General features: G+C 38.8%; 1 long non-coding RNA gene across 3 annotated transcripts; it reads right to left on the bottom strand.

The window, feature by feature from the left end:
• Positions 1-2,056: 2,056 nt before the first annotated feature.
• LOC124524522 (uncharacterized) lies at positions 2,057-26,827 on the bottom strand. Of its 3 annotated transcripts, XR_006965267.1 has the most exons (6): positions 26,789-26,827; positions 19,004-19,120; positions 17,051-17,137; positions 12,122-12,185; positions 3,058-3,191; positions 2,057-2,280 (listed from the first exon to the last, which is right to left on the bottom strand). It is a non-coding gene; the product is annotated as an uncharacterized LOC124524522 (long non-coding RNA). The 3 variants fall into 3 exon arrangements; XR_006965268.1 differs by lacking the exon at positions 17,051-17,137; XR_006965266.1 differs by lacking the exons at positions 12,122-12,185; positions 17,051-17,137.
• Positions 26,828-27,421: the final 594 nt, after the last annotated feature.

Genomic DNA, 27,421 nt, shown 5'->3' on the forward strand with positions numbered 1-27,421 from the left:
TATTGTCTCTTTCCATAGAGCCACCTTGCATGAGGGCCTAAGGTTTGTCACCTTAAAGCACTGTTTTGGTACCATTTATCCCTTGTTGAAACCCTTCATGGGATTGCTGTTATTTTTTGGGTGGGGCCTGGGTGCCTCTCTGCCTCCATGACCAGGCTCAACTTATTTGTAAAGCTTGTGCTCATTCAAGCAGGTTACTTCCTGATTCCAAAATTCACCTTGATCTTTTATTCTTATGAATTTTGCCCTTGTTTTGCCATTTTCAATATCTGGGATAATTTTCTCTACTGCTATGCTCTGCCTTGTAAACGTCTACTCAGCCTGTAACACCCAAATTAAACAACCCTGCAGGAGAGCTATGCCCAGGTCTAGGTGGGGTGCTGAGAAAAAAAGAATAAGGAAGCAGTTGAGGGACATCTTAGGAGGTACACAAGATTTATGTCCCATAGAGACATGGACACTAATTAAAACCATGGAATTGCTTAGAGAAATAAGTAAAAGCAGAAGGGAGCCTGAGCCTGGCCTGGAGAACAGCCAAATATTACCTCCTGGGTAGAAGAGAAAGAGCATACAGGAAATAAAGAATTAGAAACAGTAAAATATGCACAGTGTTTTTGAGAAGTTTGTTGTAGTTGAAGGGGAATGAAGGATCAGGTAAACATTTTTATTTTTTCTTTAGGAGAGGCTTGAGAGAACTTAAAAGCGATTGAAAATATTCAGGTTTATTTATTTATTTTTTTTATATGAAGTTTATTGACAAATTGGTTTCCATACAACACCCAGTGCTCATCCCAAAAGGTGCCCTCCTCAATACCCATCACCCACCCGCCCCTCCCTCCCACCCCCCATCAACCCTCAGTTTGTTCTCAGTTTTTAACAGTCTCTTATGCTTTGGCTCTCTCCCACTCTAACGTCCTTTTTTTTTTTTTTTCCTTCCCCTCCCCCATGGGTTCCTGTTAAGTTTCTCAGGGTCCACATAAGAGTGAAACCATATGGTATCTGTCTTTCTCTGTATGGCTTATTTCACTTAGCATCACACTCTCCAGTTCCATCCACGTTGCTACAAAAGGCCATATTTCATTTTTTCTCATTGCCACGTAGTATTCCATTGTGTATATAAACCACAATTTCTTTATCCATTCATCAGTTGATGGACATTTAGGCTCTTTCCATAATTTGGCTATTGTTGAGAGTGCTGCTATGAACATTGGGGTACAAGTGCCCCTATGCATCAGTACTCCTGTATCCCTTGGGTAGATTCCTAGCAGTGCTATTGCTGGGTCATAGGGTAGGTCTATTTTTAATTTTCTGAGGAACCTCCACACTGCTTTCCAGAGCGGCTGCACCAATTTGCATTCCCACCAACAGTGCAAGAGGGTTCCCGTTTCTCCACATCCTCTCCAGCATCTGTAGTCTCCTGATTTGTTCATTTTGGCCACTCTGACTGGTGTGAGGTGATATCTGAGTGTGGTTTTGATTTGAATTTCCCTGATAAGGAGCGACGCTGAACATCTTTTCATGTGCCTGTTGGCCATCTGGATGTCTTCTTTAGAGAAGTGTCTATTCATGTTTTCTGCCCATTTCTTCACTGGGTTATTTGTTTTTCGGGTGTGGAGTTTGGTGAGCTCTTTATAGATTTTAGATACTAGCCCTTTGTCCGATATGTCATTTGCAAATATCTTTTCCCATTCCGTTGGTTGCCTTTTAGTTTTGTTGGTTGTTTCCTTTGCTGTGCAGAAGCTTTTTATCTTCATAAGGTCCCAGTAATTCACTTTTGCTTTTAATTCCCTTGCCTTTGGGGATGTGTCGAGTAAGAGATTGCTACGGCTGAGGTCAGAGAGGTCTTTTCCTGCTTTCTCCTCTAAGGTTCTGATGGTTTCCTGTCTCACATTTAGGTCCTTTATCCATTTTGAGTTTATTTTTGTAAATGGTGTGAGAAAGTGGTCTAGTTTCAACCTTCTGCATGTTGCTGTCCAGTTCTCCCAGCACCATTTGTTAAAGAGGCTGTCTTTTTTCCATTGGATGTTCTTTCCTGCTTTGTCAAAGATGAGTTGGCCATACGTTTGTGGGTCTAGTTCTGGGGTTTCTATTCTATTCCATTGGTCTGTGTGTCTGTTTTTGTGCCAGAAAATATTCAGGTTTAAAGATAAAACTAGAAAATCTCGCAGAGAGCGAAAAAAATATTTGATTGACTGAAGTTTCTAAGCAGGTGCGAGATGATAGGCTACAAATCACAGCTGGGAGATTTTGATTTTACAGGGAACAGGACCAAGTCCTCTCCTGCAAAAAAGAGAGAGAGTGCAAATGGATGAAGAGGGAAGGAATGTGTTGGGAAGAAATGACTGATCGCATCTATTTTCCCTCTGAGATAGTAGATGATGTCACATGCTGACACCAAGGAAGAAGTGGGAAGTGGCAGAGATGAAAGTTTCAGGAGAATAGAAAAAGTTTAAAAGAGTCACCCCTGAGTAAAGTGACGGCAGAGTAATATGAAAAAAAAAAAGTTATTGGAATGCCAACAAAGAATACAAGAAAGAGGCCATCAGTAGGTGGGTTTATCTAGGACTGGTATTTTGCAAAGCTGATGAGATCAAAATGGAAGAAAATACAGACATTTAGAGTGAGACCAAGAGTGTTACTGAAATGTTGGATGATGGAATACACACATTCTGGTTAAGAGGAAGGTAAAGAAAAACAGAAGGCTAGTGTATTTTTTATTTTTTTTTCAACGTTTTTATTTATTTTTGGGACAGAGAGAGACAGAGCATGAGCGGGGGAGGGGCAGAGAGAGAGGGAGACACAGAATCGGAAACAGGCTCCAGGCTCCAGGCTCCGAGCCATCAGCCCAGAGCCTGACGCGGGGCTCGAACTCACGGACCGCGAGATCGTGACCTGGCTGAAGTCGGACGCTTAACCGACTGCGCCACCCAGGCGCCCCACTAGTGTATTTTTTAAAAAGGAGTTCTCATTGGATTGGCTAGGGTCTCAGAGAGGTCTCAGAAACCTTATCTCATCACCTCAGCTAGAAGTTCTGGATGAAGATCCAGCCTCACTTACCGTGGTTGTTTGGGTGTTATCTACCATACCCTGCTGTATTTCCATGTGATGTCCTTCTTTCTGAAGTGTGCTGGCGGCATAGAACACATGGCCACACTCGGCGTTGCTCATGATAGGTGCTCCAAAGATGTTTGCTGAACGAATGAATGAGGGAAGTGAGGAAGGAAAGAGGGCATACAAGTAAGGACAATACGCTTTAGTTTGTTTTTTATTTGCAGGTTGTTGTCAACACATATCTTACTGATACCATTTCCTTTTCTTGCTACTTTAAGAGTTCGTGGAAGGTGTTAGTCTTTTATCGATCAAAAGATTGAAGCATTAGATCAGGTCACTCAAGCCAACAAAACAAATGTTTTATTTGGTCATTAAACATACATTTGTGCTTTCTTATTATTCACATCATGAGGCAGAAAATTGTGAAATTTCCCAGTAATTACGATTGTATCCAGAGGGCAAGTCTGAGAATGACTCACCAGCTTGTCTGGACAGCAACAGACCATTATTTACGGGGACAGACCCTGTGGCTATGCCTGCAGCTGACCCTGAATGGTAGCAAACTGCTGCTCTTCCAGTTACTTTTTAGTTTCCTTCTTTAAGAAAACAATTGTATGTAGCAGGCTAGAACTACACTGAGCATCACTGTTAAGACAATGGCTTTCTGACTTTGTTGCTATTGGTAAGAAGGCTGCTGTGATTAACACTAATAATTACTTATCTGCTAAAATGTGAATTTTTCCATTTTTCCCTCTGAATCTGTAGAGAATACAGGCAAATCTGATTTATCTCTTTTATATTTTTTATTGTGATTGTATTGATATCTTTCAGTCCAGTCTACCTTAACTTACATTTATTTTGCCATTTTCCTGTTTTTTGTTTTGTTTTGTTTTTTAATGTTTATTTATTTTTAAGACACAGAGAGAGAGACAGCATGAGCAGGGAAGGGGCAGAGAAAAGGAGACACAGAATCCGAAGCAGGGTCCAGGCTCTACACTGTCAGCACAGAGCCTGATGCAGGGCTCGAACTCATGAACTGTGAGATCATGACCTGAACCAAAGTCTGATGCTCAGCTGACTGGGCCACCCAGGGAACCCTACCATTTTCCTGCTGAAACACATTTTATATAGTGTCAAATATGCAGTTAGAAAAGTAAAACGCTTAAAAAAATTTTTTTAATAAACAACTGTGACCTAGATTGTGCAGTGTTATCTTAATGACAGTACTGAATCAATATCTGATGTTTTATTACCAAATTGCGTGACTTTTTTACTTGCCCAGATAATGTCTGACCATTAAATAGCACATCTATTTTACAGAACACATCAAAGTGTGCATATTTTATGCCTGAAAAACAATATTATGTCCCAGGAGTAGAACGTTGGATTCTTGATGAAGACTAATTCTTCATCATAGGAATCCTCCTCCTCCTCCTCCTCATCACCATCATCATCAGGTACCTCAAGGCCATTGTCATCACCAGTAGGTGATGTTGAGTACTTCCTTTTATAAAGGCCTCATGACCAAAGTGATTTCATATATTATCTCTCACAAGGCCAAATTCTCTCTAGTGTTTTTTTGCTGTCTATTAATTTTCTGGAGATGCCAGATATCTAAAGAAGAGTTAGTATGGTGTCCTTTAAGAGGAATGGAAAAAATATTCACAGCCAGTGATCCAGGTTCAATTCTGGATGTACTATTTGCTTAATTCTGAGTAGATAATTTTGCTTTCTTTAATCTCTGTTTCCTCATTTGTAAATCAGGGATAAGAATAGCTACCTGAAAGTGTTCATTCATTCAACATCTAATTCTTAGAAATCTATGTGCTAAGCCCTGTGAGCAAGGTAATTAGTTGTCTGGCTTTATGAATCCTACAGTTTAATGACGGCATTAAGCAAATGACTAATATGAGTTGCAGTATATACATTGTTTAAGAGCTGGGAATCCAGGGGCGCCTGGGTGACTCAGTTCAGCATCTGACATTGGTTCAGGTCATGATCTCATGGTTTAGGGGTTCCAGCCCGCATCAGGCTCTGTGCTGACAGCTCAGAGCCTGGAGCCAGCTTCGGATTCTGGGTCTCCCTCGCTCTCTGCCCCTCCCCCGCTTATGTGCGCGTGCTCTCTCTCTCTCAAAAAAGTAAATAAACATTAAAAAATTAAAAAAACAAAAAGAAAAAACAAAAGAGCTGGGAGTCCAGAGCTGGTCCACCTGGGTTCAAAACTTAGCTCTTCCATTTAACTAGTTATAGCACTTTAAATTGCAAGATCTCACTTTGACTCAATGTCCTTATCTATAAAATGAGGATAATATTAGTATCATATCACAGGGCTGTACTGAGGATATGAATTATTATAGATAAAGGTGGGTGCTTTTCTTTCTGACGAGAGAATAGGAGTCCAGAGAGCTTGAATTAAGGACTTAGGAGTAGTTCATATCTCTTAAGGCAGATTTTTAAGGAAGAACACCTCTTATCCTTCCAAAACCTGAAGAGAGGTAGAGAAATATTGTACTTCTCTAAATGGATTTTTGATTTTTAGGGTCTGTATTGGGAAATATTATGGGAACACAGAGGTCCAGTTGGGAGCACTGAGCCACATCAGAATGTATGTGCTTTGGTGATATGTGGTGCTGTAAGCAAAGCCCAGGTCTCATTCAGATGGACACATAACATTAAAAAAGATAAAAAGGGATCCCGATGTGCAGACAGGTCAAATACATACACCCTTACTCTCTCTCAGAAACACACACATGCACACCATCAAAAACTTGTATTTTTGCTGCAAAGATTTTTAGTCTGAAAATACGAAGGCATTATCCATTTTTTAGAGAGAAAGACTATTTAAAATTAAAAGTACTTAAAATTAATTTTATGACTCAAAATCTCTCATTTCCTGTACTGAAGTATTCATAACATCATTAAATTTCAAAACTAAGTGCAAATAAAATTTCTTTAAAAATGTAGAGATCTATGGGAAAATATAAAAGAACATCTGTTGAACATGTACTTTCTGCCAGGATAAAAGTTAATATTATATCATAAATTTTCACAACATGTGGTTACTTGTAGCATATCTGTAAAGACAAATTAAAAATTTGTGCAGTTTTTTTTTTCAAATCCTTTTTAGTGCTTACTTTGTACCAGGCACTATTCTGAAAACTTTATGCATAATGTTCCACATTTAAGTAGAAATTAGCTGTTGGTTTTTGTAGACTCCTTTGATCAGATTTAGGACTTTTTCTTCTACTCCCACCTTGATGGGAAATTCTTAACATTAATGGGTGTTGAGTTTTGTCAAATGCTTTCTCTGCATCTATTAAATGGATCGTATACTATTTCTCTTTTATTTTGTTAGTATGAACTGCATGGTTGATTTTCTATTGTCAGTCCAACTTGGCATTCCTGGAATAAATCTCATTGGTCATGATGTGTTATCTTTTTTTAAATGTATTGTTAGATTAATTTATCTAATATTTTGTTAAAATTTAAATATATGAGTTCATGAGTGTTATTGGTCTAGAGTTTTCTATCCCGGTGATATCAAGGTTATGCTGGCCTCCCAAAATGAGTCAAAATCGTTCCACCTTCCTTTATTTTCTGAAAATGTTTGTGTGGCACAGCTCTTTTCAGTCTTGTGTTTACTTATGGTGGTGAATTCAATGTCTTTAGTAGAGTGGTTCATAAGTTTTAGAACACATAATAGCCACCTGGCAGGCTTGTGAAAACACAGATTTCTGAGCCCCCTTCCAAGATTCTGTAGGTACAGGGTGAGCCCCAAATATGCATTTCCAAATCAGCTCCCAGGAGATGCTTGCTGCTGGTGGTCTCCCAGGTGTTCTTTGAGAAGCAGTGTTGGAGTAGCTAGGGAGCTATTGATGGGATACTGCTGGGGGTGGTCCAAAGTAATAGTTATTTTAAAGTCCCAGTCTGATCAGTTTTACATCTGTGCCGTGCCTGGGTTTTTGTTTATTGACTGTTTATCCTGCTGATGTATTTTCTTGTTTTTTTCATGTCTGTTTATCTTTTTTAATTGAATGCTGGTCATTGTGTGTAAAGGACATATTTAGTGTAAGATAGGGAGTGCTGGAGAATCATCGCAGGTTCTCTTCCACCCCCAGACACACAAAAAAGGCCTTAATTTATTGCACCTTATTGAGGGTCTCTATCTGCAAGGCCAACAGACGTTTGCCATCTATCCCCGTGAGGTAGACCATCACTGCCTTGTATTTAAAGCAAGATGTTCCTAAGTTCTCCTGCTCTGTCTCAGTCTTAGGCAAAGCCTGGGGTGAGGGTGAGGGTGTCTCACTCAGAAATTCCTCATGCCCTAAATGATGCTTTGAGTTGGTCATGGCAGTGATTTGTGTGGGGACTGATATGCCTAGCTTTTTTCACAGGAAGGATCTAAGGCAATGCAAAAAATCCTATGCATAGGATTCTTTTTAAATGTATATGATATTGCAATACTGGGAAATGACACTCATTTAACAAGAACATCCCCTTACAGGAAGAATGGGAGAAGGGCAAGGAAGAGGTTTTCAGTTGTGTATAGAACTGGAAAACTTAAACCAGGGAGGGAGTGGCTTCGGTAGATTACGTATGAGTCTGATAACAGCGCTGTCCAAATGAAGTAAACACTAAAGTCTCACCTAGGAGAGAAATTCAAAATTGGACAGAGAGGGTAGGGACAAGATCTTGGGGTGGAGTGTGCTTGTAGAAGGTACAAGGCTGCTGGACCAGGTAAATTTTTTTTGTTTTTTTAATTTATTACATGTGGGTCATGGTCGGGTTCTCAGACACAAAGCAACACTCACTGGAGAGGTCACAGAGAGTAGTATGATTGAATCTACTTGGGAGTTCTAAACTAACAATAAAGAAGCTGTACATCCCTGAAGGGCAGCACCAACTGTAATTGTGTATAGCATGGTTTTCCTAATCAAAACTGCTTCAAGAGGGTAAAAAATGCCTTACATTTGATCACAGTTACGAGTTGACAGAAAAGTTAGCATCCATAGTGTTAATTCTATAACAGCCCTATAAAGTCAGAGTTACTAATCGCATTTTACACATTAAAACAAGTAAATTGAAACAAAAATTGAGGGTGCACAGATTATACATCAGAGCCAATTACACACATCCAGTATAAGGCAAAACTAACTCGAAATCAAGACGGGTTAAGCTTACATCTCATGCCTTTGCTGCAACTGCTTCTTTGTAGTCTTTAGATATCCTAGACTGGACTCTGCCGCTTTCCAATGTATTTTAATTGTATGGTTTTGCATTTTCTTTGTTTACTTTTCTGTTATTTCTTAGAATAGTTCCTTTTGGAAGTTGCATCCTGGCTTGACAGCATTGCAGAGAAACAGGAAAAGGAGCAGACTTGGTCATGTTGTGCCCACAGGGACCCCTAGTTCACAAGGCTGCATCCAAGCCGAGGTGGGAAAACCCGGGGCCAGGGCATTTATTATTAAGTTCTCCCCAGAGAATGGATGGGACAAAAAATACTGTTCTTTTCTCACCTACCTGGGGCAGTTTTCTTGCAAAAGCACAGGTGAAAATGGTTGAAAAGGACAAAGTGCTATTTAAGTGTGCCAGATATGACATCTTTAGTGCAGGTGACTGTGGATAGATTGAGTCTAAAAGAGCATAATGGTGGTTTATACACAACACAGAGTCCCCTAAAAACAACACAAAATTGGAACTATAGCAGAGAATACCTAAATGCTATGCATTCAATGCAGTTTAGTTTCTGAATGATGTACTTTTAGGCTCTCAGTAATGGAAATAATTTTATTTTTTAAAATTCTTTTATTTGAGCATGGTTGACACACTAGAAAAACATTTTTATAGTTATAATACCTAAGTATATAGTTCTCTAAAAGAAAAGTAGAATATTTTAATCCATTTCAAGTACATCTACGTCCCCCACAAGCCATTCTTACTCCTAAACTTACAGTACATTTTTAACCCTTTGTATAGTTACAAACTTCCATTCCCCCGGAAATTAAATATACCTCTTAAAAGACTGTTAGCGTTCATCTCAATTTTACTGATTGCTTGACACCTTATAATTTCCTTGAGACTTACATTTTTGGTTCTTAATTCAAATGAGTTTTGCCATTGCTCTCAGCTTACTGATAAGATGATTATGTATTCTGCATCTAAGTGTGCTTTCTGGTGATAAATTATATTATAATTGTCCCTGCCAGAGCTGCTTTAGTTAAGTGCCTGGTAGCATTTTCATTATACAACTCATTTTCCTCCCGAAGGGTTTGTAACTTTACCCTTCCAAAATATGTTTTTGTTATTCAGTTACTAATAGAATATGCATATTGGAGCAGGGCAAAAAACCAGATATCCCTAATATTTAGACCTACTCTCAAAGGGGAACTTCTATGATAAGAACTTTTACAATGGAAAGGAAGAAGTCCTCCTTCTCCTTATTAAAGAAACAAGGATGAAGATTTAAATGTGTAGTTGGCTTGAAAAACATGGAGAGAGGCAGAGTTTATTCTAAGCCTGAATGTTCTCTCCCTCTTACACACATACAAATATGTAACCAGGAACCTGCTATTGGTTGTTTTCACAATGGTTTGACAGAGTTACATAAAAGATAAAGAGAACTGCTGAGATGCTAGAAGATGGGCTGCTTAGCAACACAAGTTATTTTATGGACTGTCAGCATTGCATGGTTAGGACATGGCACTTTTGTTGAAAACAAAATTGTGTGCACCCAGTGGGACACAGAGGAAGAGGCAGAGTTTCTGGCATGCTGTAATAGTGGGAAATCACAGATATATATTTGCACAAATTTCTATGAATTTTATGTAATGTTGTAGCAAATACTTAAAAAGAGTTGCAGGTGAAGAATTTACAGAGACATACATGTGCTAACATTTAAATATAATGTATATTTTCTTGTTCAAACTATTTGATCTAGAAAAATAGCAACGTAAGTTGAAATGTATATATTTACATATGTATGTATGTGTATATGTTTGTATGCATATTATAGATCCATTATAAATGGCCTGCAAATTCCTTCCTTCCTCCTTTCTCTCCTTCCTTCCTTCCCTTCCTCTCCCTATCTACCTAACCTAGTTCTTCTCTTAGACATGGATTACACAATCATACCATTTGTGGATGGAGATACTTCTAGTCTCAGAATAAGTAAATCATTCCTTCTTAAATCTTTACCCTTTAGAGGCTTATTTAAAAAACAGCATGAGATCCTTTACATGATAAACAAACAAACTAAATAATAAGCAGGTTGTACAAAAATCTATTCCCTTCAAGTTCTTATTGCTATTTACCCACATTATATAATTATTCCTTGGTGACAAATACCACAGTGCATCAGAACGACCATAGAATCTGGAATTAGGCAAACTTGTATTTGAATCCTCATTTTCTATGTAACACTGAACAATACTTCTCTCCTTGGAGTTTTAGTTTTCTCATCCATAAAATGAGTGTAATAATTTCTGCCACGCAGGGTTGCTATAACAATTAAATGTCATGTAAAGTACCTAACCCATTTTTACCACATCATAGGTATATAATAAATACTAGATCCCTTCCCTGTATCACCTAAGAAGAATTTTAAATGGAGGGGGGAGTTGGATTAAACTAATTACTTACCATTCCAAGATATATGAAAAATATGATTTAAAAAGGGCAAGGGCAAATGTGTTTTAGGTAATGTTTATAACAGTTCTTGGAATGTAGGTATAGAATGTGCTAACTGAATGCCTAAGTTTCCTTGGATCAAGATTACAAAAGTTTGGTTTTATCTTTGTGCTACTGCAAGTTTTCAATAGGCTTATTTTTATTAAAATATTTAGTACAAAGATATATTTCAGGGGCACCTGGGTGGCTCAGTCGGTTAAGTGACCGACTCTTGGTTTCTGCTCAGGTCATGAATTCATGGTGTGTGAGTTTAAGCCATGCATTAGGCTCCACGCTGTCAGTCTGGAGCCTGCTTGGAATTCTCTCTCTCCCTTTCTCTGCCTCTCCCCTGTTCATGTTCTCTCTTTCTCTCTCTCTCTCTGTCTCTCTCTCAAAATATAAAAAAAGATACATTTCAAAGATATATATAATAATTGGGAGACTGCTAATGCTATAATCAAGGAATTCACAAGCTAGTAAGAAGACAAACGTGTTAGCAAACAATACATTGTGAAAAGTGTGGTATTAGATATTTGGTAGACATCCTGCTCTCTGGAGCTCCTGGGTGGCTCAGTCAGTTAAGTGTCCGACTTTGGCTCAGGTCCTGATCTCACAGTTGGTGAGTTCAAGCCCCACATTGGGCTCTGTGCTGACTGCTCAGAGCCTGGAGCCTGCTTTGAATTCTATGTCTCCCTCTCTCTTTGCCCTCCCCCATTCATTCTGTGTCTCTCTCAAAAATGAATAAAAGTTAAAAATAAAAATAAAAAAAATAAATTAAAAAAAGTCCTGCTCTCTGATGTAAAAGGACCAGCAGTTGGTCAGGTAATCAAAACAGTTGATTAAACTGTAAGTCACACACATTCACACACATACACACACACATACACACAAAGGTACATATATTCTCTGAATATTATATGTAAATTTAAAACTTATAAAGGTATGTTCATTTGATGTAGTGCCAAGATACTTGCTTTGAATGTGTTTCTACTGAATGGAGTGCCTACTTTTTTTTCCTCATAAACCACAACCATATGCAATGCTTAGTGCCCCATTCTGGCTTTTATGAAAAACGAAGCAAGTGTTTGTGTTTACAGACTTGCAAAGCAATTTGAATGTTGAATGAAATTTTAGAAATTTTATAACATCTTACCCATTCCTAATTTAATAGAAGTATTAAACAATTCATATTCATCCTTTTTTAAACAATTCATCTTCTTCAAAATTATTTGTAAATTTTTTCGGCTTTGTTTTCATTAAACAGCAACCTCCTTTCTTTAACCCTTCTATACCACTGATTTATGTAATGTTAAATTAAGTCACAGAATTAAAATGAAATGTAAAAATGGCATAAGCAGGTATGAAAATAAACACAAACTGCGTCTGGGTGAGTGCACGGGTTCACCTGCTGGAGCAGAAGTGCAGGGACATCCTGGTCATGTGCAGCATGCGTAGGGTATCAGCTTGTGCTGTTAAGGAAATGGAGAGTATCAATTCGTCCACTTGTTAGGTGGAGGTTGGTTAAGACAGCTTTTAGTAAGTCTCAAGTTCTGGTGGTAGCACAAGAGGGGATGTTACAGTAGTTGTGATGATGGAGCTCTTGGGTTACATTTACACGTGATGGTGATCATCAACATTTAATAATTATGTGATCTGGGGCGCCTGGGTGGTTCAGTTGGTTAAGCATCAACTCCTTTTGGTTTTGGCTCAGGTCATGATCTCATGGTTTGTGGATTCGAGCCCCGCATCAGGCTCCATGCTGACAGCATACAGCCTGGTTGGGATTCTTTCTCTCTCCCTCTCTCTCTGCCCCTCCTCCCCGTCATGGTCTCAGTCTCTCTCTGTCTCTCTCTGTCTCTCTCTCTCTGTCTCTCTCTGTCTCTCTGTCTCTCTCTCTTTCACAGAATAAATAAATAAACTAAAAAATACCCCACAATTCTTTTAAAAAATGTGACCTTGGGCAATTTGTCCTAACCCTCAGTTTCTGCTTTTTAAGATGATCATAACTGAGTTGTTAGAAGGAGTAAAGGCACTTAGCACACATGATGTTCCAAAATGTTAGGGATGAGGCTGATTATGGTAACAAAATATCAAAGAAGTCTTTAAAACTAAGAAGATGCAATCATATTTGATCAGATGCGTTATTTGATGCTTCACTTGGTCTCTTCTTACATGTTTTTCTGTAACAGTTGCTGTAGTTGTTAGCTTGTAAAAATCATCTAGCAAACTTGTGACCACATTTTCAGTGGGTACTTTAGGGTCCAGGCACTTGCCATCACTAGGTGTTTCTAGGGACAAGAGCTGTTCTAACAGACAAGACCACATACTCTGGAAATACTAGCATCTGTTGCAAGACACAGAAAACTTGAAGTGTCACAGGCAGAACCACAAGCAAAGATTTGGTGGGGATGGAAGGGTGTGTGTGTGGGGGTAGTGATTAAAAACTAGAATGAGTTCATGGAGACACAGTTCCTGCTAGACTGATTTACTTTCCTTTTATGGTGCAGTACCTTGTTTTGTGTACAGGATAAATACGCTGAAAGTTGTAATGTACCTACTTGGTATCAAATATTTCAAAGTATTTGATTATATCCATTCTATGAGTATTACTTAAACAGGAAGCTGGAATCTCTTCCTTTGTTTGATTCTCAAATATTTGTGTCTGCAGGCTTCTGTCTTTGACCCCTTCTTACTCTAAATGCTTTTAATAGAGAAATAGATTTACTTCCATAGCCCCAGCTCCAACAAAAATGTGTGTCTTTGTCCTACTTATGAGTCTGTACCAGCAGCCCACAGACAGCTTGCATACAGCATGCTCTGCTCTATAATGTAATAGTTTTTGTCCTTCACTCCTTTAACGTGTTCTTTATCAGAGGTCATTTGCTGAAGTCAGACACCTGGAAACCAACCTTGGCCCTTAGGCCTTCTTTACTCCGCACATCCAAATAGTACCCCCCCTTAGACTTGTTGGTACTTCTTTGAGAAAAAATTTTAAAGTTTTATTGCCAAAAAATAGATATGTTTTGTTAAGGGTAGCATTTAAAAACCTAAAATGCTCCTGGGTAGCTCAGTCGGTTAAGCATCCGACTCTTGATTTCGGTTCAGGTCATGATCTCCTGATCTGTGATTTCAAGCCCCATCTAGGGCTCTATGCTGACAGCTCAGAGCCTGGAGCCTCTTCGGATTCTGTGTCTCTGTCTCTCTCTGCCCCTCCCTGGCTCATGTGCACGTTCTCTCTCTCTCTCTCTCTCTCTCTCTCTCTCTCTCTCTCTCTCTCTCTCTCAAAAGTAAATAAACATTAACAATTTTTTTTAATTTAAAAAATTAAAAGATTAAAAAAACACCAAAAATGATTGATTATAATGGGAAGGATTCCTGTTAACAGTGGTAGAGCATAATTCTATGATGTAAGAATTCAATGACATAAAATCTTTATGGATGGAGGAAAGTTTGAAATGAGGTTTAAAGGTGGGCAACTCTCTCCCTCTCTCTCTCTGCCCCTCCCCCCACTTGCTCTCTCTCTCTCTCTCTCTCTCTCTCTCTCTTAAAATAATAAACTTTAAGGGGTGCCTGGGTGGCTCAGTCGGTTGGGCGTCCGACTTCGGCTCAGGTCATGATCTCGTGGTCCGTGAGCTCGAGCCCCACGTCAGGCTCTGTGCTGACAGCTTAGATCCTGGAGCCTATTTTGGATTCTGTGCCTCCCTCTCTTTCTGGCCCTCCCCTGTTCATGCTCTGTCTCTCTCTGTCTCAAAAATAAATAAACGTTAAAAAAATTAAAAAAAAATAATAAACTTTAAGAAAAATTAGGAAAAAAAAAACTGTGCCTGGGTGGCTCAGTCAGTAATGCATCCAGCTCTTGGTTTCAGCTCAGATCATGTTTCATGAGTTGAAACCCTGCATCAGGCTCCACACTGATGGTGCAGAGCTTGCTTGGGATTCTCTCTCTCCCTCTCTCTCTGCCCCTCCCCTGTTTGCTCTCTCCCTCTCTCCCTCTCTCAAAATATATAAATAAACTTAAAAAATTTAAAGGTGAGTGAGATTTTGGGGGACTGATATAGGGAGGCAGATGGAACATCTTAACCAAAAGCAGGAGCGATAGATCAGAGCATCGGGAGGACTTGAGGAACAAGCACTCTCAAATGGGGCATGGAGATGGGGCTGAATGAGGACTGAAAAAAAGCACAGGATCTGGGCACCAGGGAGTCACCAGTGGCCTTTGAATGGTGCCACTGGAGTTGTTACATGAAACCTAACTGAAACATGAAACATAAAAACACTATTTAAGAATCTGGAAAGATGGTGGGGCGCCTGGGTGGCTCAGTTGGTTAAGTGTCCGACTTCGGCTCAGGTCATGATCTCACGGTCCGTGAGTTTGAGCCCCGTGTCTTGCTTTGTGCTGACAGCTCAGAGCCTGGAGCCTGTTTCAGATTCTGTGTCTCCCTCTCTCTCTGCCCCTCCCCCGTTCATGTTCTGTCTCTCTCTGTCTCAAAAATAAATAAACATTAAAAAATTTAAAAAAAAAAGAATCTGGAAAGATGGTGAAGATAATGAGCTGATACCAGAAGAGGAAGTATGGGAAAGGGAAGATTCCTTAACAAAAAGTTGTTTGAGGCAGTTTTTAGGTTCAGAAAAGATAGAAGTTGAAATGAGAAAGAGAAGTAACAATAGCAAATTAGTGTAGCAAAGAGCAGATGATGGAATCAGGAGTACAAATAGAGGAGTTATCTGGGAAAGGATATGTGATAATTTACTTGTAAGATCTTAGAGAAGAAGGGAAGTGACATACTACAGCTATGAAGAAATTTGAGGCATAATAAAAGAGCTTTTATCATAAGCTCTGATCAGAGGAAGTAGAAAGTGAGAAGACTTCAACTCCGCTGGGCAGCTCTTTAAAATATCAATGCTGGGGGCACCTGGGTGGCTCAGTCTGTTAAGAGGCCAACTTCAGCTCAGGTCATGATCTCACAGTCTGTGAGTTTGAGCCCCGCATCAGGCTCTGTGCTGACAGCTCAGAACCTGGAATCTGCTTCGGATTCTGTCTCCCTCTTTCTTTGCCCCTCCCCCTCTCAAAAATAAATAAATATTAAAAAATAAATAATAAATTATAAGATATCAATGCTGAGTTATACTATCAGAGATTCTGATATATGTGGTCTGATGTGGAGCCCAGGCATCAGTATGTTTAAATATTTCCCAATGATCAACCCGGGCTGAGAATCATAACCTAGAGAGCAAGTATAGGGTGGCCATATTTACAGGAGGTACAGAAGGTACAGGAGGTTTGAACACCTGCTGAGATTAAAGAACCATTAAGGAATAACATCTTTTCACTGAAAATCAGGAAAAAGTGGGACTGGAAGAAGATAGAACAACAAAAATGCCATTACCATTTACTAATGCAGTCTTTTGCGTTATTCTCTCCTTTTGTTGATTTCACTCCCCTTTCTTATCATGTCCACCTATTTTCCCTTATTTCTGACCAAGCCCCCTGTCTCTGGCTGTTTGGCTTTCCTTCTCTTTTATCATTTGTTTTCCTTACATCTCCCATTCTCCACACTTTTCAACTTTTCCTAATTTTCTGCCCATTAGGTCCTTTCCACCTTCCTCTAGCCAATGTAGCAAGAATAACTTTGGCCAGGCAGGGAACAGAAAACCAGACAGTTTTGATAAATGAGCCAAGCCTGAGCTGACTGCAGAACAGAGCAGGCCCAAAGGACCTAGTACTGCCACAGAGACTCCTAAGAAAGTTGAAGCAGTAGGCAAATGACAGAGCCTCCGTTTTGTTCATTTACTCACAGAGATATCATCTGGAGTTCTCTGGGGACACTACAGTTATGTATACCAGTCTTCGAGTATGAGCAAAATACTGGCAACCAGTCCATGTTATCTTGTGCCAGTGGGTATGAGTGGGAGATTGTACTAATTGGGACTGTTTTAATTACAAGTGAGAGAAAGAAACTTGAAATAGCTTGAGCTAAAAAGAAAATCATTAAACAGAAATGTCCTAAGAATGCCAAAGACAGATAAGGACTAAAACCGAGCGCTAAGATGTCCTCCAGACTGTCTCTCTCACATTTTCCCCCATTCTGCTGTTTTTTGTTGTTTTTCGCCCTCCCTGCTGCTTTTCCATCTGAGGGGTGGAAATTGTTCTGTGGATCATGGTTCCAGCTAGAGAAAAAGTGTGTGTGTGTGTGTGTGTGTGTTTGCGTGTGTGTGTGTGTGTGTAGGGGAGGAGGGGGGAGGAAGGGAGGGAAGAGATGAGGGAGGAGGAAGAGGGGGGAAGGAGAGACTGCCCTCATTGTAGCACACTGAGAAATAATCCAATTGATTTAACTGGGGTTACTCGTTGACTTTAGTCCTGGTCATCAACAGCTAAGACACTCAGTTCTTCAATATCAACATGGCTGCCAGGTTTGCGCCCCTGTAAATGAAGGGGGGAGGGGGCATGAATCTGCGCCACCAAATTAAGAATAAATATATCTTAACATCCCTTAGGTAGTTCAACGCATACAATTTCTCCGTTTTGAAACAAAACAAATCCTGTCTTTCACAAATCAAGTCAGGACTCACCCTAGAGAAATGCTCTAAGTTTCCTTAAGTGTAAAGAAAACTTCTCTGAAAAATTACACAGGTTGTAAATGTGGACTGGTACCTGATTTCATGTATGCTGTCTGGATGTGAAGTGATGGAAGGCAGAGTGGGTCCTCCAGAAGTGTGCTGCACCTTGCAACTGATGCCGAAGTGAAAAGGAAGGCTATTTAGGGGGCAGTCACGGGTGTGCAAGTTGAACCTTCATGTCACTCTTTCCATTCCATCTACTATTAGCTTTCAGCTTCATGGGGTTTCGCTTACATTTAAAACATGTATGTGCAAAAGTATTGGTAATGGTGATAGGAGCAGGAGCGATGACATGGGAAGCTTTTCTTATTTGGAAATTATATTTCTAAATCATATTTAGGAGAAACTGAAACTAGACTTTACATCTTTTTTTAAAAACGGAATTGAATTTTGCATTAGAAAGTCTTTTCATAACTCAAAATTTCTGTTTTGTTTACAGATCTTTAACAATCTCTAACGAGTTCTTTTGCATTTGAGTACCAAAAATGCTATTATTCATAGATGGTTAAGAGCTGTATTGTTTAGATTAGTATATTTCATTCCACAGAATTTATCACATAAACCACCAGAAAGAATAGAATCTAGTCCTACTTGTGAAACCTCCTTAAAATTACCACAGCATTCCATGAATATTTGAAAAACCAAACTACTGGGGTGTCTGGGTGGCTCACTCAGTTAAGCGTCAGAATTCAGCTCAGATCATGATCTCACAGTTCAAAAGTTTGAGCCCATGGCGGGGACTCTGTGCTGACAGCTCAGAGCCTGGAGACTGTTCCAGATTCTGTGTCTCCCTCTCTCCCCAGCCCTCCCCTGCTCATTCATTCTCTCTCTCTCTCTTTCTCTCTCTCTCTCTCTCAAAAATAAATAAACATTAAAAAAAAGAAGAAAAGAAAAGAAAACTGCTAACGAGCATTTCCATTGAACATTTCTTGGCCCATGAAGGATAAACAAATTTACTCCTGGGAGAAACTTATTTGACACATACTGACCAGAGCATATAAATAGAAGGTTGTTTGCTTTACATGAGACAGTAAAATGCCATTTCATTTGATCTTCCTGTTTTCTTGACCTAATATTGAACACATTAAATTTGTATACATTTCAGTTTAGTTATAATCTATTTACTCCATACAACTCCCACCACCTCCACTTCAAATTAAATGTAGCATAACTCTCTTGGTGGTTCACCAAATCTATAAATATTGGTGAACATAATTAGATATAATTTTTTAGCTTTATTGAGTTACAACTGATGAAAATTGCATATACTGAATGTGTACTGCTTTATGTTTTGATAAACATTTACGTTGTGAAATGCTTACCACAAAGAAGCTAATGTATCCATAGTTACGGGGTGTGTGTGTGTGTGTGTGTGTGTGTGTGTGTGTGTGATGAGAGACTTAAAATCTACCCTCTTAGCAAATTTCAAGTATACAGTACAATATTGTTAACTATAGTCACCATGTTCTACTATAATATATTCATCTTATATACTGAAACGTTGTACCCTTTGTAACAAGCCTTCAATTGTTCTTAGAAACAACTCACTGCAAATGTGCTGGCATAGTTTTACAAAATACATCTAAATGGAAAAGCAGATTATTTCTAATTTACCAGACTAGAATATTCAAGCACTAAAAATCTACAAGTATTCTAAAACCATACATACCAAAGTAGTATCTGCTCAGTAGTGGCTCCCAAGGCAGGGCAATGGGAGCTTAATAGCCATTAAATCATTTGCCACTTTGGACAATGTGCAGAATTCAAAAGAGATAACAAATGCCTTCTGTGGGAGAAAAATACAAGTGTCAGCATGACTAAAGCACATTCAGTCAATGTTTTATATGCATTATTGTTTGTATGCTCCATAGCAGTCCTAGGAGTTAGGTGCATTTAATAGACAAGATTTTGCCTCTGAAGAGTTAAGCAACTCATCCAAGATCATGTACCAAGCAAATTGCAGAACTGGAATTTGCACCCGATTCTTGGGGAACCTAAGGCCCGTGTGCTTTTGCTGCATGACTCTATCTTCCTTTTGGAATTTATAATCTGTAGTTGGGGAAAGAAGACACACGTGTGAAACATTTAAGTAATAATGAGAAGCCAGATATGATTTTGTATCAGAATAAGTGGTTGAGAGAGAGAGGGAGAGAGTGTGTGTGTAGTCAGAGTATGTATATATAGAGTCAGAGAAAGTAAGTACAACCCAGACAAATGTAATTGAAGAGGTTTTTGTTTCTTATTGCATTTGGTTTAGAGGATCGGCATTTTTTTTCTCAACCTCTATAAAGTTTCCCATCTTTTCTTCTCACATTCTTCCTTATCCATTCACCAGTGACTTCAGCTTTCTGTGAAGGATAAGATAGAAATAGCTCCTTTTTTCTAAGAAGGTGATTTATCTAACGAGTGGTTCATGTTAGGAAAGTTAAGGTGCAAAATACCCAGCTCATGGGTCACCTATCTTTCTGTCATTTTGTCCCTCTATTCCTCTCCTCAGCTCACCTTAGGAACCTCACATGTCCCTCTTTCCTGGTGAGAGGAAAGCCTGCCCTTCTGTCCAATTTCATTGCCCCTGACAGGGTGAATAGCTAGGAGTGCAGAGGAGAAAGAATTAGAGGCATATTTTTGTTCTTGGGTCCAAGGGAATGCTCTAATCCAGCTTTAATGAAATTTCAGTAGATAGTTTGATCACTATCTGACTCTCGAGCCCACTTCTCAATTTGTTCAGAACTCAGACAGGAGAAGTGTGTGATTATTTGGTAACAAGGGACTCCAACATTGAATGGCTGTAGGAAGGCTCTGTCTTCCCTGAAGTCCTCGCTCTGCCATAGAATGCACCCTCCCTTGTAAATTACCGTAACTTGGTAGTGACTTTCCAACTGTCAATGTAACAAGTAAGCTCATGAATTTGTCTGTTATAATGTGGATGGATAGGAGTGACCAGGAAGGAGACATAGATGCTAGGCCACTTTGCTCCTTGGATCAAGATGTGTTTATGACCTGTCTTTGTCTGGGAAGCAGAAAAAACCCAACCCATGACATTCAAGACAATCACCTGAGGATATGCTAACTTCATGGAGGTATTTTTCTGCTTCCTTCAGTTTATATCAGTTACTGGAATCTCACACAATTCCTATATTTTATTTTTGTGGTTATTTTACTTCTTTACATGCTTATTTTTCATATTGCTTCTCTCTGATCTTGACGCTTTATAATTTTGGAAATGACAGTTGGTTCTATTCGTACTTGGTTTATGATGATTTTAAATGTCTAGTCAACTTCTCTAAATTTAGCTTTGACTTTCAACATCGACCTGTAGGAAATTTAATATATTTTATTTTAAATCAACCTTGGATAAGTCATCATTACCCAAATATTTATTAATTTGATGAATTTTGACAGTTTTTTTTGTGTTCATAGAGGAAGTATAAATTACTAACCGTGCTCAGTCATTGGTTCTTTGTTAATAAAATAACTAAATTCATAATCAATCTCTTATACAAAATTGGTGTTATACAAGAGCATTTGCATTAAAGGTGTTTTGCTCTGAAATGCAGTTTTGTATAATCTAGCATTCACGAAGGGGGTAAATAGGTAACTTTTGCAAAGACCATTTATCAAGACCTTTGTTTAACAGAGAAAAAAAGAAAGGACATAATTAAATATCAGTGGAAAATGGGACTTCCCCTTTGGGAAATGCACTCATTCAGCCTGACAACCCCCAGAATGTTCAGTAAGGGTCTCCTCTTGTCTGAATGACAGCGTGTGGAGAAGCTAACGAACACATGATCAAGTTGAAGCTCTTTGCTTGGCAGATGTCCCTCGTCTCTATTAGCACTTGAGAAGAAAACACTTTTTTTGACCTTTTAAATAGCTAGACTTGGAGAGAAGTTTAGAATTTACATATTCTGCACATTTTTTTCTGAACCCTAAGCCCATATAATACAAATATACAGTCATAATCCTTACCCTGTCACCTTATTCTAAAATAACAAAAATTGGTTAGTGAGCCCCTTGAGAGAGTGCACGTCTTAGTCACTTTGTTTGTCATCTTCCCGAGGATGATAGTGCTCAGCACATAGAGCAGAGCTCACAACACTACTTGCATTAGGAAATGAATGAATCCTATAAAAAAGAAGAGTAAAAGGAATTTACAAATGTAACTGGGGATGAACGTGTTAAATATTATATAGTATCTGGCTTTTGACAAAAAAATGTATTAATGAGGGTTTTAAACTGCAATCATTCCTTTTTTTTTTTCTTTATATATTTTGGTGTCTCCAGTTTTATACTAAATAGAAGATAGAGCTAAGTGGTGAATTTTCAAAGTGAACATAAAAAGCTTGAAAAAGGCAGGACATATATAGAATAGAATAAATAGGCCTTGTTGGATTCCTGGAAAAGGGGAGATGCCATTAGCAAAACATTTTAAATAACTGAGTTACATATCATAACAATTACTGAGGATGTTTGTGTTATTATGTTATTAAGCAGATTATTTGGCAGAAAGAATATTGCATAATATCAAGACAACTCCCACTGTACCTAACTAATAAACCTAATAGACTCAGGTATATACTGTGTATAGTGTAATATTTAAACAGAAATATCTAAGAATATAATATATACATAGGCACTCCTGTTCCCTTCACACATTATTCAAAAGCCCACATTTGTCTTATAACCATGTATTATTCTCAGATCTGTTGAAAATAATGTGTCCCTTCACATGGGAGGAGGGTGCCATATGATAGGTTCAAATCTAATAATCACAAAATTGGCATACTGTCTCTAATGCATTAACAGTAAATCAAAGTCCAGGCCATCAATATAAGAAATCTACTCCTGCTTTGAAATCTGGGGACAATTTAGGTATAGAGCATTTTTCTTAGAATAACAGTTAATGCTAAAATGACAATTATGTGCCAATCTTCCAATTCAAGGAGAAAAAGAATCATAGAATGTTTCTGCTGAATCCAAGCAGCATCACTTGCATCTACAGCACACGTGTGTGCATCAGTCCTCTTAGATATTGGTGATCAGGCTAGTTAACCTTTCTGGAAAATTAGAGTAACCCTCTGTCCAGATTTTCCCAAAACCATCTCTAAATATGCTTTATGGACCCAGAATAGTTCCACTTTTATTCCCAAAAGTGTTTTAGTCTAGATAATAAATTAAATAGTTACTCTAGTTCAGTTAAGGCAACAAATAGGAAATTTTATTAATGATGTGGGTTTGTTGCTAATGAGATTTAACTGAGAAAGTTTTAATTAAACAGTAACTTTCCAGGAAGTCAGCTAACATTTTTTTAAATGTATATTTATATATTTGAGAGAGAGAGAGAAAGAGAGAGAGAACCTGGGAGAGGCAGAGAGAGGGGAGAGAGAGAATCTCAAACAGGTTCTGCCCTGTCAGCACAGAGCCTGATGCGGGGCTTGATCTCACCAACCCTGAGATCATGACCTGAGCAGAAACCAAGAGTCAGATGCTTAACCAACCGAGTCACTCAGGTGCCCCACAAGTCAGCTTACTTTAAAGGGGCAGAAAAATGCTTTTTTATATTTTGCAGCTCTTTTCAGCAGTTGCAATTAAAAAGAAAAGTCCAATTGGGATTAAAAAAAAAAAGTAATCTTGAGAAAGTTCCTGAAGGAGGCTTTGTTTTCTTAAAATAGAACATGCATCTGAGGCATCAGGCTCCTGTTGTATTCTTTCCTACCCAGAGAATGACACTCTACATCAAGTCTTTGGTCATAATTCTGCCATAGACATTAGCGTATTTTCTATTCATATGTGATTGACTGTTAAGTGTCAGCTATAGAGTACAAGCTGCCATCCGAGATGAAGTTTGTTTCTCCTGAGTTATAATGTCCACCACAGTGCCAGGAAGCCAGGGAACAAAACCATTATGCATGTGAAATGCTGTCACTGGAGTTGCCTTACAGGTAAAGTATGTTGAACCACATATAACCAGTTGTTTTCTGGTTCAATTAACATTTCTAGAAAACCTATTATGTGCCAGGCATTTTGGCACAAAATTTTTGTTTGATAGTAGTAACGACCTGTGAGGTAGGTGTTGCTTTTCAGATAGGAAAATAGAGAGACAGAGGGATTAAGTGACTTCCTTAAAGTCACTTAGCTGGTGATTGAGGAAAGGCTGATTCAAACCCCGGCTGATTGATTCAGCGTGTGTGCTTTTTCTGTCCCAGCCCTGCTTGCACCTCCAGCTCCAATCTGATGTCTGGCTGAGAAGAGAGTTTTCAGATGGGTAGAAAACCATTTCGTACTAGACTAAAATAAGAATCCCTACATGGAGGTAAAATTGAATATTCCTATTTTACTTGAAAAATCTTCAGCCTTTGCCTTAGAAAAAAAAGTGGGCAGACAGAATCATCCTTATCTTTTTTCTTCTCCCATCTGCCCTTAACAATTTTTTAAAGGCAATTGTACATTTCAGTGGGAAGGCTCTCTATTATTGTACTGCCTCTAGACAGCCTTACTACCTTCTCCATTTCATTTATTTCTTGAAGCTGTAAACTGGCTAAGTTCTTCAGCCTTTTCAACTTCAAAACAGAAAAGTTGGCTCTGAAATTAAAGAGTACCAGGAATACAAAGGAGAGCAGGAAAATTGGAGATTGTCTTCATTTAGCTCTCAAGGATCAATGAACCATTTGTTTGTGGAGATACCTGAAGTATAGTTCACAGATATCCCAAAAGTTCTGGGCTGCTTGTAGTCACAGCTGCCACAGATTTCCAAACTTCTTCACATGTGAGCGGAAAGACTGTCCATACTAGGAACAAGAGCATCCAGGGTTCTTAGAGACTCCACAGTGTCACTGCTGTCCCGAAGCCTGCCGTTTCAGAAGGCCTCCCGTGCTGGTCAGCAGGCTTGAGCAAGTCCTTCTTGGATCCTGTCCACTGATGGTCCCTGCAACGCTGCCTGATGACGAAAGCTCAAACTTCCCATTGTTTCTAGTGAGGTTCTGGGGGCTTCAGCACCCTGTAGCTCTCTGAACTACAAAGGAGCACCTCATTCCCATCATACCAGAACTAGCTCAGGGTAAGCCATTTTAGCAAAATAGATTTTCAGTCTTGATTACTGGACCTGGCCTGTGAGGGAAGTGGGCGCAGCAAGAGAGTGATTTCCTATGCGTATAAAACCACCCATTGTAAACAGCTGGTGACGTGACTGTGAGGAATTCAGCAGTAAGAGTAAGGACACAGAGAGATGAAGGCAGTCTTCAGACTTCCCAGGCACACCTCAGTACCTGGCATTTGAGCCCTGTGATGGGGAGACTGAAAAGCAAGAGCAGTGAACAGGGAGATGCTATTTGTTTGCTTACTTGTTTGTTTTCAGCAAGACTGCTCTGGTGATTGCCACAAACTTCTCAATTGTTTCTGGAGGCTGAGGGTTGAGGGTACCTGTGTATTCTGTATCGTGACTATGGTGGTAGATACAAGACTCTAAGCATTTGTCAAAAGTCACAGAGTTCTGCACCACAAAGAATGACAATTTGTATTCCATAAACATTCTTGAGCTTTGTTCTAAGATGCATTAAAGCTACTTGAAAACAAAACAGAAGGGGCTCCTGTGTGGCTCAGTCGGTTAAGCGGCCGACTTTGGCTCAGGTCATGATTTCGCGGTCCGTGAGTTCGAGCCCCGCGTCGGGCTCTGTGCTGACAGCTCAGAGCCTGGAGCCTGTTTCAGATTCTGTGTCTCCCTCTCTCTGACCTCCCCTGTTCATGCTCTGTCTCTCTCTGTCTCAAAAATAAATAAACGTTAAAAAAAATTAAAAAGAAAACAAAACAGAAGAATGGATTGTACAGTATGTAAAATGTTTTTTTAAGTCAATCAGGATGTGGGAAGAACCCCAAATGGGTGTGTGTGTGTGTGTGTGTGTGGAGAGAGAGAGAGAGAGAGAGAGAGAGAGAGAGACCTCTTCCTTAGAAAAGTAGACCAATTAATAAATGAGAAAGTAATGAAGGAAACAGAGAATCACCATTAGAATACCAGCAAATTATTGCAGGCAGGATCCACTGATGGTTACTAAAATTAGTGGGTGAAAGTTTGAGGAGAAAGGCAACATTTGCATTTGAAAGTACCTCTTCCAAAATATGTATTAACTACAAAGTGGAAAATAATATCTTTAGAGTGGAGAAACCTGGCAGGCACAACTTTTACAAAGTGATCAAAGTTAACGTAATCCATGATGGGATATGTCGACATCACATACTCCCTAATATGATGTACTGAGAGACACATCGTATCTGTTGTATTCTTGCCAAAAATACATAACCTCAATCTGATCACGAGAAAACATCAAACAAAACCAAACTGATAGACATTCTACAGAATCACTGATGAGTACTCTTCAGAAGTAGCAATTTCTGCACATGACACAAGTCAAAGGAGATTATAGAAATAGGACAACTAAATGCAACATGAAATCCTAAAGAGGATCCTGGAACAGAAAAAGGACACTACTAGGAAAATTGGAATAGTATTGTACCAATGTTGATCTCTTAGTTTAGATCATTGTACTATGGTTATTAACCATATTAAGAGCAAGGTATTAACATGAAGCCAAGCTATGTGAAGCATTTAAGGTCGTCCTCTGTGCTATTTCTGCTACGTTTCTGGAAGTCTAAAACTCTTTCAAACCAAAAACTTGAAACAACTAAAACAAAATGTACCAGAATATTAAGAGCAGTTGTCTTTGGAAGGTGAAAATATAGGTGATTTTTATTTTTTCCTTGACACTTTTCTGTTTTCTAAAATCTCTATACAGGGGCATGTATATTCAGAAAAGGCAGGTTATCATTTTTATTTTTGGTCAGGAAATTATGTGTGGCTTTGTGAAAAAATTAACATTTTTATTTGAAAAAGGGAATGCAAACATTTTTTAAAAAATTTTTCAATGTTTATTTTTTGAGAGAGAGATGGAGCGTGAATTGAGGAGAGGCAAAGAGAGAGGGAGACACAGAATTCTGAGCAGTCAGCACAGAGCTGGACGTGGGGCTCCAACTCATGAACTACGAGATAATGACCTGGGCCGAAGTCGGACACTTAATGGACTGAGCCACCCAGGCGCCCCAGGAATGCAAGCATTTTTGTGTCACGTGTTAGAAAGTATCTGCAAGCTTTAATAGCAAAGGTGACCCAGCTTTCGATAGGAGAGATTACATGCCAATTAATGCTGTCTTTGTATAGATACTTAAATTGTCATTCAGTTGTCTTTTTGTTCTGTTTATGAGCAGGCTCTTACCATAATGGAAAGCTGAAATGATCCCAGATAGAAGGAACAAGGGTGGAAAATGCCATTGTCTTTTGAATAGTTGAAGAATGTCCTGATACTATCTTTTAATATTATGCTCAACCATAGCACCATATATTGATTTTCAATTTTCAAAGTATTATGAGTCTACAAAATATACTGGTTAAAAAAAAACAACTTACATCTTTCTTGGATGATTTGTAAGTCACTGTAGGATTTCACAGTGCCTCCGAGTCATTGTTTTGACATGTGATTATATAATTCTGTGGCTGTGCTAGATGGAACTGAAAGGAAGCCTGTTCCTTCTGGACAAATGCCAAGGAATAGCTGAAATGAGCAGAAACAGGCTTCTGCTAGTATCAGTACTTGGAACCTGAAGGGTCCGTGTGAAAAATCTACATCGTAGTTTCTAAGCTATTAAAAAAATTTGTTTAAAGTTTAAGTAAAATACAGTTTTAGAAGAGCTGCAGAAAAACTGAGCAGAGAATTAGTGGATTAATGGAAGGCTTATATTATTTGATAGAAAACCCAAATCACTCTTTTGTCCTTGCTCTTTCCTACCCCCTCCCATCCAGATCATCTTTCACATTGTGAAGAAAGGATGTTAAGACTTCACTTTCACAAGTGGAGCAAAGAAGATATGACAGGATTATTTTGAGAGCTTTACTAAGCACGATACATTTGAAAGGAATCTACTCATGGTACATGTACATATATGTATGTATATATGTATACATACAGAAATATATCTACTCATGGTACGTGTACATATATATGTATATATGTATACATACAGAAATATATATATATATATA

This window comes from Lynx rufus, unplaced genomic scaffold, assembly GCF_022079265.1.
Source record: "Lynx rufus isolate CCGP_SWC_20201006 ecotype Redwood Valley unplaced genomic scaffold, mLynRuf1.p SCAF_4, whole genome shotgun sequence".
In the NCBI taxonomy this organism is placed as follows: Eukaryota; Metazoa; Chordata; class Mammalia; order Carnivora; family Felidae; genus Lynx; species Lynx rufus.